This window comes from Mixophyes fleayi, chromosome 7 (genome assembly GCF_038048845.1).
Source record: "Mixophyes fleayi isolate aMixFle1 chromosome 7, aMixFle1.hap1, whole genome shotgun sequence".
NCBI classification, from domain to species: Eukaryota; Metazoa; Chordata; class Amphibia; order Anura; family Limnodynastidae; genus Mixophyes; species Mixophyes fleayi.
The window spans coordinates 149,012,926-149,025,261 of NC_134408.1; positions in this window are offsets into that span (position 1 = coordinate 149,012,926).

A 12,336-nucleotide genomic window follows, 5' to 3' on the forward strand; every position below is an offset into this window, starting at 1 on the left:
ATAAATTCTACTAACGTACAAAAGTATTATCAAAATTGCACCAATGTACATATCTTTCCTTGTCCCAAAATATTTCCCAACTCTTCTCTCATCCACACACATTACCTGTTTCCACTCTGGGTTACAAGACTTTTTTCAGGCAGCAATCATTCGCTTTCTCGTACAACAAGACTTTCCCCGTCCTCCAAACTTTAAAGTGTTCCCTGAAAGCTCTTCAGGCAAATTATTAAATTCCTGTGCCTCATTATTTTCCTCCCTAATCTCTTCTACACAATTACTACCACAGTGCACAGTCATACAAACTTCAATCAAAGAGCCCCATTTTACACTTTCTCTCATTGCTATCTGGCTGGACCAATAAAACTGCAACTAATAGTATTCTATATATTTCCAGTTCCCACTTGCCATCAACTCTGAAAAACAGAAGGAGAACTCCTTAGAACAAGGAGAAATTGTTCAGAAGAAGCAGTTTTCAAAAACAAAGAGCTGAGGAAGGTAAAAAAAACAGACTAAATGCCAGAGGCTATAGTGGAAGGATAATTAATAAAGCATATAAAACAACAATTTCTAAAATTCTTTGTTGTTCGAAACACCTAAAAGAAGAAAGAACAACCAATTTGTTTCATAAGCACATTCTGCAACAAATGGAAAGAAATCCAAAATATATTACAAAATCATTGGCATATCATAAAAGCAGACAAAAACCTGCCTGAAACCATAGGAACCAGGGTAAACATAACGTGGGGAAGATCATAAAACCTCAGAGATAAGTTTGTACATAGCCTTTTTGCAAGAAAAAATTGAAACCCAGGAATCCTTAAAGGTCAGCAGGACTCATATGAAGACAGATAAGTTTATGATTTATTTTGCTTTGCTATGTCCAAGTTATTAAAGTGAAACAATTGAGATATTAAGCTGTGTTATTAAAACCTCTGACCGGGACTGTAATATTGCTTTTGAGAGGTTATGGTGCTTTCTGAAGGTAGAGGTTATTCAAGCCAAATCTGCTGTATTTAAAGTTTATCAGCAAGCTGACACAGAGTGCTAGGGACATAGAGAGAAATCATTTCTCACAAGAGTTTGTCTATATTGCATCAGAAGTTTGATTCTATTGTGAAACTGCATACAATTTTTGCTGAGGAGAGAATTGCAAGTTGTTTACATTTACAGTTGCTGGGAGAGATCTGCTTCTTCCATTAGACGGATTACTAAGTGAAGATTGTGTTACTTACACTGGAAATAATATTTTATGCAGAATGACTGTTTCTTACACTGAGCTCAGTAGTCACGTATGTATCAAGTCGATTACTGATTACATCCGTCGATTACTGATTACATCCTTAACAAGATAATAAGCTTCATGTGTGCAGCTGAAACTTTGCTTTAACTTGCAGATCACAATTTTCCTAGTCTACAGATATTGCATTTAAAGCATCTAATCTGAGTTGAATTAACCCTTATTGCATCTCTACTGATTTGGTGTGATAAATGTAATCTCTATAATTGCACTAAATATGTATAGTTTGATTTGTCTAGAATCTAGATAATCTGCTGCAGCAGCATTTAGTGCAATTGTCTAATTAACCCGTAGCAACCGTCAGTTGTCTTTCAAAAGTATTTATCCAGTGAAATCCATTTCTCTGAAACACTAATGCCTCACTTCCCAATGAAATATATTTATTTAGGGACCTATGTGTTGCATTGAATCATGTTTGTATATTGTTGAAACAAGATTCCAAAATTGTTATTTATCTTGTGACACATTTAATAACATTGCATGTTGATGGTATCGTAGTATTACTTCCTCACTCTACCGCTACTTATCTGATGCTGTGGTGAAAGCTTATGCCACAAGGAAGGAGAATAAACCCACAAGTTTATGCAGTCTTAGCCCTGTGTCATTCCAACACTACTGGGGGAGACTTTGCCCTCTCTACCATACCACCGGGCCTATAGAATCCTTCTTTACACTACTTCTGGGAAGCCAACCATCCACCCCGTTACACAGTTAGGGGTAAATGTATCAAGCTGAGAGTTTTCCGGCGGGTTTGAAAAGTGGAGATGATGCCTATAGCAACCAATCAGATTCTAGCTGTCATTTTGTAGAATGTACTAAATAAACGATAACTAGAATCTGATTGGTTTTTCAAACCCGCCGGAAAAACTTCAGCTTGATACATTCACCCCTAGACTGAATCCTTTAACTAGTGTAGCACAATTTTTTTTTTATAGAAAACACAATGGAAATTAAAAAGACCTAAAAGCCTTTGATTTGGAGAAAGTACATCTGTGAATCAGAGGAAGGGATATCAACAAAGAACTTTCAAAATAACAAAACACAGATGATTTTCCTTATATACAGTTTGAAACCATCAAGTTAGAATAGAAAAAAAAATATTACATCCATTTATTCAAGATATTATTGTCCCAGAGGAAAAAAAGAAAAACCATATATTATTTGAGGGTGATATGTAATACTCAACTTACCGACCACAACGAGAAAACCATAACTATCCTATAATTAAGATCATGTTATTGGGTTAAATAAACAAGAGCTGGTTATAACTTATTACATATATTTGTTAGCACAATCACCAACACCTAAACCCCTTTATATACTTTAATAGTAATTACCACAATAAAATAACACATGTAAAATAATATACTCTAAGTGGGAGGCAATTTAACAACAATAAAAATAATGATAATTTTGATGGATGATTTAGACTAATATCTAACTGAAATTAGAAATAACGCTACATAAGTTCACATTACATAAGAGATATTTATTTTAGTACTACAATAAATCACAATACAGTACAATCACAACACAGTAAGTGATTCACTTATTAATTAAGTTTTAAAACAAGCAAACTTGGTGTTAGTAATAGCTATTCAGGGGGGGGAGATTGCCAAATCGCTCCTAATCTATGGTAAGAACAAAAGAAATCTGAAATCAGTATTGGATACGTACTGATATTATGAAGAAAACATTAAAATAGGTTAACACAAAATTTAACCAACACTGTACAGAGATAATTGATAACAATGTAATGGATTAGTATTTTGGATGTATAATTACGTAAAGCATGTACTGCTCCCTACAGACACCAAAGATTATAAGAATATGAATATAATTAATTATCTTTCAAGTCATTTTAAATACAATCGTGTATCAACTGACATTTGTAAATCAATAACTAGTAGGAATGAAATACGGTTAACTAGTCATGAGAATTAAATTTGGAAAAATTATAATTACCTATAAGCAGGGGATTTCAAGTCAAAGACATAAAAAATCAATAATATTAACCTTTCTGATATTCATAATTATTATTACTGATACCTGAATAATCAACTACAAACCAATATGATCGTGACACAAGAACTTTCTTTATCTTTAATCATTTTTACCCAGGATGATGGATATTCAAGTCTCTAAGAATCAGACACTGGTACTAAAAATACATTAATAGCACTTAAGAATATATGATCCCTTAACAAATTAAATGTCGAATGATAGATACCTAATTGATATTAATAATCTAAGATCAACACATAACAATAATAACACTTAAGTAATGAACCTGATATTTGGTTTTTTATATATATATATATATATATATATATATATATATATATATATATATATATATCTATAATATAAATGTCTAGTGGCGTGTGTTAGTCTGTCTGTGTGTGGAAAAAATAAAACCAAGCTGCAGCGCCACCTGCTGGGCGGAGTTATACACTGACCTACTAAATTCTTAGTGTGTGTGTGGAAAAAAAAATTCAGAAAGGGCTGAAATTTGGTATACTAAGATGTTTTTAATTTGTTAATTTAATTTGTTAATTGTTAAAAGTGTTTATAAAGATTTTAAAAAAATATATTTATATTTCTTGAAGGAAAAGTGACAGTTGGGAGTGGTTGGTGGTTGCCGGGGGTGACAGTGGGGAGTGGTTGGTGGTTGAGGCCTGGGCTATGGCCCAAATGTATGACAAGAACCTTTTTAACACCTTAAGTAGCTTGATTTGACTAGAATGCATGAGTATCATGCACGGGTTAACTTGTATATATATATATATGTATAAACTAATAAATAAAATCATACAATGTGTTTCAAATACGATATAACAAACATATAGCATACAATTCCCACCATAAAACATATTGAAGTAAAAATTATCTAATTGATTTATCTCACAAGCATGATCAGATTGGAATGACACAAACAGTTCACTTATGTTAGTTTCCATGGTACTGTGAACATTTAAGGGTTAACACACAAATGTTTCAGATTGCATGCGATTGCAACAGTGAGGTTGAATGTTTGGATTGCAGATAACGAATTTAAATAAGATGATCCTGCTGCTTTTCATAGTTTTACCTGGAGAAAGCTTACAGCGAAACGCGTTGTCGACACCATCGTGGTAGTGTGATTGTCTGAAATATTTGTATCAAGCTAGCCAGCAGTGCACTTTGGTGATTAGTTATAATCTGCAAGTCACAGATCCATTCATATGTTGTGTTATAGAGACACTTTTTATTTATTTAGGAAAACCTTTCTGAACGAGCTAACAAACCCTGCTTGATACTAAATGTGCTGTATGAATGAATGATTTGCAATCAGTATTCGCTTCACTATCCAACGCTAAACAGACTTGTGAAGATACAGTGATTGGGAGCTGTAATAACGTTAGTTATTAGACAGCACTTCAGTTAGGTTTCATATCAAAAGGTTTGTATCTTTTGCTATAAAAAGGTTTAAATAATAGAGCATATCATCTTTTATCAATAATTTTGGTGACAATGATAGACAGCCACACTTCTAGAATAACTAAATAAAGGTTAGATTTTATGTTTATTAGATTGTGTGTCCGATAAAACTAACGTCTTCTTTTTCGTTATAATAACGTTTTGTTTAAACAAGTTGTGTGGATAGCACCTTCCCAATAATATTTCTAACATAAAAGTAATATTAAGGGGGAGAAAGATCTAAAAATATTACAGCTACTAGTGCAGTTCCCATACCCCTTGTATTTGAAACTTGGACCAATATGCAGTAAGAGTCACTAAACCTCATGTATCAAATACCTATCTCCCTATAGATTGTACCTGCGCCCTCTTACTGCTTTGTCTATCTGTTAATACCCAGCAAAATGGGGTAAATATTCTGTGGAAAAATGGGTCATCCTCTAGTTTTACATTTCTCGGACACCCGGTAATTTACGACAAACCTTTCTTAGGAGACCAGGGCATTGCTTGTTGTGACAGAGGTCATTGTTAGCAAGAGATCTACCCAGCTAAGGACACAGGCTTTCATGTTGTCTGACTGCTGTCTGCACATTGCTTTTTATCGCAGAGTTAGCTGCAAAGTCCTCTTTCGGCATTTAAGCATGCACTCTGTGACACCAAAAGAGAGGAAGGAAAAAAAATAAAATCAATTCTCCAGAAAGGCAACTTCGAATGTCTCTGGTAATCTGTATATTAAGTTGGAAATGTCAGTGGGGCTATTATTCTGCTTGAATGCTAAAAGGTAAAGTACAGTGTGTTAGGTCCCACAGCTGCGTTTTTGGCAATATGATGGTGTCATTTAAAAATAACAGTTGTTAACCTTTTATGTGCTGGGAATGTCATGCAGTATATTAATTGAGGAAAAAAACGCAAGACCGAGTTTTGCTGGAACAAGCTGGTATAAACTGAGTGCCCATTGACTGAACTTTTCTGGGAGAGCATTTAAGGGGGTTAAACTCAATATAACAGACAATAGGATGGGTGTTAAAACACAAGATAAAATAAATCCACAGTGTCACACCTGAGGATTTGTCTGTACCCGGACTGGGTTTATGTCTCTAGAACAGAACTGGTGTCTACGTGCACAATACTGGGTGGCTTGATTAGGTTCCTTCTCCGGAGAGGGAAAGAACTGGTGCAGGTGGTGATTGCTGAGTGTTCAGGAGATTATTGAATATGAATGGCACTGGAGACTGGCAAAAAGCCAAGAATAGCAAGATGGTGATTGGATTTAGCAGGAGAGACCAGACTGGAGCCGGAATGCTGGACAGGACTGGAGCCGGAACGCTGGACCGGACTGGAGCCGGAGTGTTGGACTGGACTGCTGGACCAGACTGGAACTGGATTGCCGACTGTGTTGTCTGGGCGGATTTAGCTAAAAAGTCTGGGTTTGGCGGATGCCGGGAGAATGTTACCTGCCTGACTGCATTATGCCAACAGTGAAGTTTGGTGGAGGAGGTATAATGGTATGGGGCTGTTTTCAGGGTTTGGACTAGGCCCCTTATCTCCAGTGAAGAGCAATCTCAATGCTTCTGCATACCAAGTCATTTTGGACAATGCTATGCTTCCAACTTTGTGGCAACAGTTTGGGAAGGCCCTTTTCTTTTCCAACATGACTGTGCCCCAGTGCACAAAGCAAGGACTACAAAGACATGGTTTGATGACTTCAGTGTGGAAGAACTTGACTGGCCCGCACAGAGCCCTGACCTCAACCCCATCGAACACCTTTGGGATGGAACGGAGATTGAAAACTAGGCCTTCTCGTCCAATATCAGTGTCTGACCTCATAAACCGCTCTACAGAATGAATGGACACAAATTCCCACAGAAACACTCCAATCCTTAGATTGTACGCTCCTTTGAGCAGGGTATTCTCTCCTCCTGTCTTCACCACTGTTAACTCTGCTCTCCAGCTACTTAGCCCTCCTCCTTGAGGACCCTCTCTCCCCTGTCCCCTCTCGCTCCTTCCTCTCCCCTTGGGGGTCTCCCTGTCCTCCGTGCCTTCCCTCTTGGACTCCGTCGTTGGCGGACCTTCCCCTCTCCCCTCCTCCGCCCCTCTAGCTGTGCTTTGAGCTCACTGAGTTACTGTGATTATTGTTTATTGTACTGTGCTGTCTCACCTCGTATTGTAATTTCGTTTGTCCCTGTATGGCACTACGGACACCTAGTGGCGCCCTATAAATAAAAATTAATAATAATAATCTTATAGAAAGCCTTCCAAGAAGAGTGGAAGCTGTTATCCCTGCAAAAGGGGGACCATCTCCATATTAAAGTATATGTATTTGAATACAATGTCATCACAATTATTGTTGGTGTAATGGTCAAGCATCCAAATACTTTTGTCCATATAGTGTACATCCTTATACATACACATACATGTTGTTTCTGTTCAATGTTATTATATTACTTTAAGCAATACCAATAAAGGCTACACTGTAGTCTTATTATATTTTATTTCATTTGAAAATCCTGCGGCTTTAATGCTAATCACGTGCCCCCCATTTCATGCCTCTTTCATTTCATTAACATTATCTCAGCTGCTGAAATCACTTTATACAGAGCAAATCGTTTATATACGGCATATACGTGTCATTTGCAGCGTCTTCTGTATACATGCCATGTCTGTGGCTTTCCATTTGCAGCGAGGTGACTGTAACAGGATAGATACACACTTTAGGAATAATTTACCCTGCCTGCTTTATATTTTGTTAAAAAAAATGAACCTGCTGATGTTCCAGACTTAAAGGTGGAAGCTACAGGGGATTCAAGCTAAAAACATCACCACAACAATCCCCCGCAGTCGTGCCTTTTATTAGATATATCATGTACATTTGAGATATTTCAGGCAATAAATCAGAGATCCCACCTGAAGGACACATTTAGCTCCATCAATTCATCTTGGCTTCTTTACGCTGATATTTAAGGTTTTTTTTTCTGCTCTGAGTTTAGTTCTTTCATTAATACTTTCAGTTTTTCCCTTTTCTCATCTTGCTCCTTGTTTTAAATTCTCCTGTCCTCGGTATTGAGGTGTAATTGCTCGCAGTTACCTGCGGTGAGGAGATGTCTTGCAATCTGCTGTCACTCAAGGTGTAAATGACAGGACACCAAGCCCCAGGCTGAATAAATTACTGTATAAACTTTCATTACCAAGCAAGTGGTACGTTTTATTGTGCGATCCCAATATTAAAGAATAGAAAAATCATTTACCATTAAACTGTAACAAACATACAATTAATTTACTGAATTTACTGTTACACACTGATAAATATGTAGGTAATCATGAATTTTAGGGTGATAAATTACCAGGAAGAGAATGGAAGCCTGATTTATATTATTCTTCTCTATCCATGGTGCTGAAACACGTTATTTCTCTAATCTTCCCGATTACTATATAATGGAATTCCGAAAACTCACATGACTCATATAAAATGTGGTTATTGAAGCTTGCTGGGAAATTTAGGAATGATTCTGTTTTATGAGAGCGAAATTTTGGTTTTATTTTTGGGCAGCATGGTTGCTCATTGGTTAGCACTTTTGCCTCACAGCACTGGGGTCATGAGTTTGATTCCTGACCTGCAAACTCCTTATGGAGTTTGCATTTTCTCCCCTTGTTTGCGTGGGTTTCCTCCGGGTGCTCCGGTTTCCTCCCCCACTCCAAAAACATACTGGTAGGTTAATTGGCTGCTATCAAATTGACCCTAGTCTGTGTGTGTGTGTGTGTGTGTGTGTGTGTGTGTGTGTGTGTGTGTTAGGGAATTTAGACTGTAAGCTCCAATGGGGCAGGGACTGATGTGAGTGAGTTCTCTATACAGCGCTGCGGAATTAGTAGCGCTATATTAGTAGCCAATTTCTAATCTGTAAGATAAAAACACATACTGTCACTGGGCTTTATTACATCACAACTCAGAGCTTCAAACCCATCAGCACTGAAAATGATGGTGGTAGGAAACGTCCTCTTTGATATTACAACACAACCAGAGTCCTGCACTATTTTGGGCAGGGCTATGCAAATGACCACATTAAGATGTTATATGCAGATAATTACACACCAGTGTATTCATGTTTTGTTTTGGTGCACAGATAACTTGCAAGGACATAAATTTGTAAGGCGCCACGGCCATACAAATACATTAAAATAGTTAGATCAAATAATTAGATGTCCCTGTTCATGAGAGAGCTTACAATGTAATAGACTTTAACATGTATATGATCTCTTTTCAAAAGATGTGTTTTACTGTGTGACACCAGTGACCACGAAAGGTTTTATTCCCAATTCAACTCTAGGGTCTAAGTCATTAAGAAAAGTAAAGCACCTTGGCAAAAAGTTTCATGCAACAGGATAGTTTCCACAGATGGCTTCTGTGGTGTACAACATTCAGCATCTGCTGAAGGGGGGAGTCGGGTGGAGGGCACCTTGATGATTTCCAGACGAGTGCACAATGTGCCTAGGGATGTACTAAATGCAAAAATGTGATCTTGTTTTGTGGGACATTATTAAATATATGATGCTCAATGGTGGAGATTCAATTCAGCACTTAGTGCATCCAGAAGGTCCACGGAGACACATCGCGCCCATGTTATGGAAGGAATCTCTGCTCATTTTTTTTCAAACCCCTTAGGGGTGAGGAGAAACATGAGCAGAGATTCCTACTGTAATGACTGGTAATGTGCGTAGCTGGACATCGCAGTAACTGAATCTCCCCCGATGGGTGGAAAAGTTGAAAAGTGTGTGTGTGGGGGGGGGGGGGGGGGGGGGGGAGAGCGGAGGGGGGTTATTGGCTGTGGTCTATGATTAGTGAGAGGTGGCAGATTATTTTTATAGGGATTGGATCTTCAAATATCCTCAGTGATTGTGGAAACCAATCTACACTTTCAGTGGGGGGCTCTACTTCAAGAGGGAAAGTACATGTGACAGCCCACGTCGACCAAAATTATAGAAAAACATTCAAATGTGCAGAAATGAAAGATAACAAATACAGTCCTGATTTTCCTTCACTTAATTTAGAACCTAAATTAGGCTAAACAGAACAGTACTTTAGGAGATAAATAGAGAAGCTGAAATCTATGAAGGAATGGTCCTAAGTAGGGATGAGCGCGCTCGGATTTCTGAAATCCGAGCCCACCCGAACGTTGCGGATCCGAGTCGGATCCGAGACAGATCCGGGTATTGGCGCCAAATTCAAAAGTGAAACTGAGGCTCTGACTCATAATCCCGTTGTCGGATCTCGCGATACTCGGATCCTATAAATTCCCCGCTAGTCGCCGCCATCTTCACTCGGGCATTGATCAGGGTAGAGGGAGGGTGTGTTAGGTGGTCCTCTGTGCTGTTTAGTTCTGTGCTGTTTAGTTCTGTGCTGTTTAGTTCTGTGCTGTTTAGTGATGTGCTGTGCTGTGCTGTTTAGTGCTGTGCTGTGCTGTGCTGTGCTGTGCTGTGCTGTGTTCTGCAGTATCAGTCCAGTGGTGCTGTGTGCTGTGCTCTGTCCTTCTGAGGTCAGTGGTGCTGCTGGGTCCTGTGCTGTGTCCTGTTCAGTCCAGTGGTGCTGTGTCCTGTGCTCTGTGCTTCTAAGGGCATAGTTATTTCCCCAATATTCCCCTGTGTTTAAAAAAATAAAAAAAAGTTTTTTTAAAAAATACCAAAAACTACTTTAATATTTTTTAATTACCACAAAATTTTCACAACCAATCCTGCAGTATAAGCCCATTGGTACTGCAATATTACCAAGTTCACACATTCAGCAGTAAAAGTCCAGTGGTACTGCAATATTACAAAGTTTACACATTCTGCAGTATCAGTCCAGTGGTGCTGTGTCCTGTGCTCTGTCCTGCTGAGTTCCGTAGTGCTGCTGGGTCCTGTGCCGTGTCCTGTTCAGTCCAGTGGTGCTGTGTCCTGTGCTCTGTGCTTCTAAGGGCATAGTTATTTCCCCATTATTCCCAAGTTTTTAAAAAATAAAAAAAAAGTAAAAAATAATAAAAAATTTAAAAAAAAAAAATATATAATAATTATAACCAAATTTGCAAAACCAATCCAGCATTATAAGTCCATTGGTACTGCAATATTACCAAGTTCACACATTCTGCAGTATCAGTCCAGTGGTGCTGTGTCCTGTGCTCTGTCCTGCTGAGTTCCGTAGTGCTGCTGGGTCCTGTGCCGTGTCCTGTTCAGTCCAGTGGTGCTGTGTCCTGTGCTCTGTGCTTCTAAGGGCATAGTTATTTCCCCATTATTCCCAAGTTTTTAAAAAATAAAAAAAAAGTAAAAAATAATAAAAATTTAAAAAAAAAAAATATATAATAATTATAACCAAATTTGCAAAACCAATCCAGCAGTATAAGTCCATTGGTACTGCAATATTACCAAGTTCACACATTCTGCAGTATCAGTCCAGTGGTGCTGTGTCCTGTGCTCTGTCCCTGCTGAGTTCCGTAGTGCTGCTGGGTCCTGTGCCGTGTCCTGTTCAGTCCAGTGGTGCTGTGTCCTGTGCTCTGTGCTTCTAAGGGCATAGTTATTTCCCCACTATTCCCAAGTGTTTAAAAAATTAAAAAAAAAAGTTATAAAAAAAAATACAAAAAAATAATTTAAATTTTTTTAATTACAACAAAAATTTGCAAAACCAATTCTGCAGTATAAGCCCATTGGTACTGCAATATTACCAAGTTCACACATTCTGCAGTATCTTGTGCTACATATAATGGAGAGCAAAAATTTGGAGGATAAAGTAGGGAAAGATCAAGACCCACTTCCTCCTAATGCTGAAGCTGCTGCCACTAGTCATGACATAGACGATGAAATGCCATCAACGTCGTCTGGCAAGCACGATGCCCAATCTCCTAGTACAGGGCATGTAAAATCCAAAAAGCCCAAGTTCTCAAAAAACAGCAAAAAAAGAAACTTAAAATCATCTGAGGAGAAACGTAAAGTTGGCAATATGCCAATTACGACAAGTAGTGGCAAGGAACGGCTTAGGCCCTGTCCCGTGTTCATGACTAGTGGTCCAACTTCACCCAAGGATCAAAGCCCTCCTCCCCCCCCCTACAAAAAATTTAAGAGAGTTATGCTGTCAGCAACAACAACAAAACAGCAAAGAACTCTGCCTTCTAAACAGATGACATCACAAATCCCCAAGGCGAGTCCAAGGGTGTTGTTGGTTGTGAACCCTGACCTTCCCATCACTGTACGGGAAGAGGTGACTCCATCCAGCATTTGCAGCACGCCCTCTGCATATGCTGGAAGGATCACCCACAGTCCAGTTACAGATTTGGCTAATGAAGGTGTGAATGTTGTGCACTGGGAGGAGGATATTGATGTAGCTGGCGCTGAGGAGGATGTTGATGATTATGATGCAGACAGATACCAAATTGCATTTCTCAATTTCTATTTATATTCTAGATTATATAACGGCTGAAAAGTTTTCTGTTTTACTCCTAGTGGAGAGGGGATCTGATGCAGACAGATACCAAACTGCCTTTGTCCATTTCTTTGTATATTTGAATTGCTAGTTCTACAGTCTATGCAGGCTGCTTTATTTATATTCAACTACAAGTGTA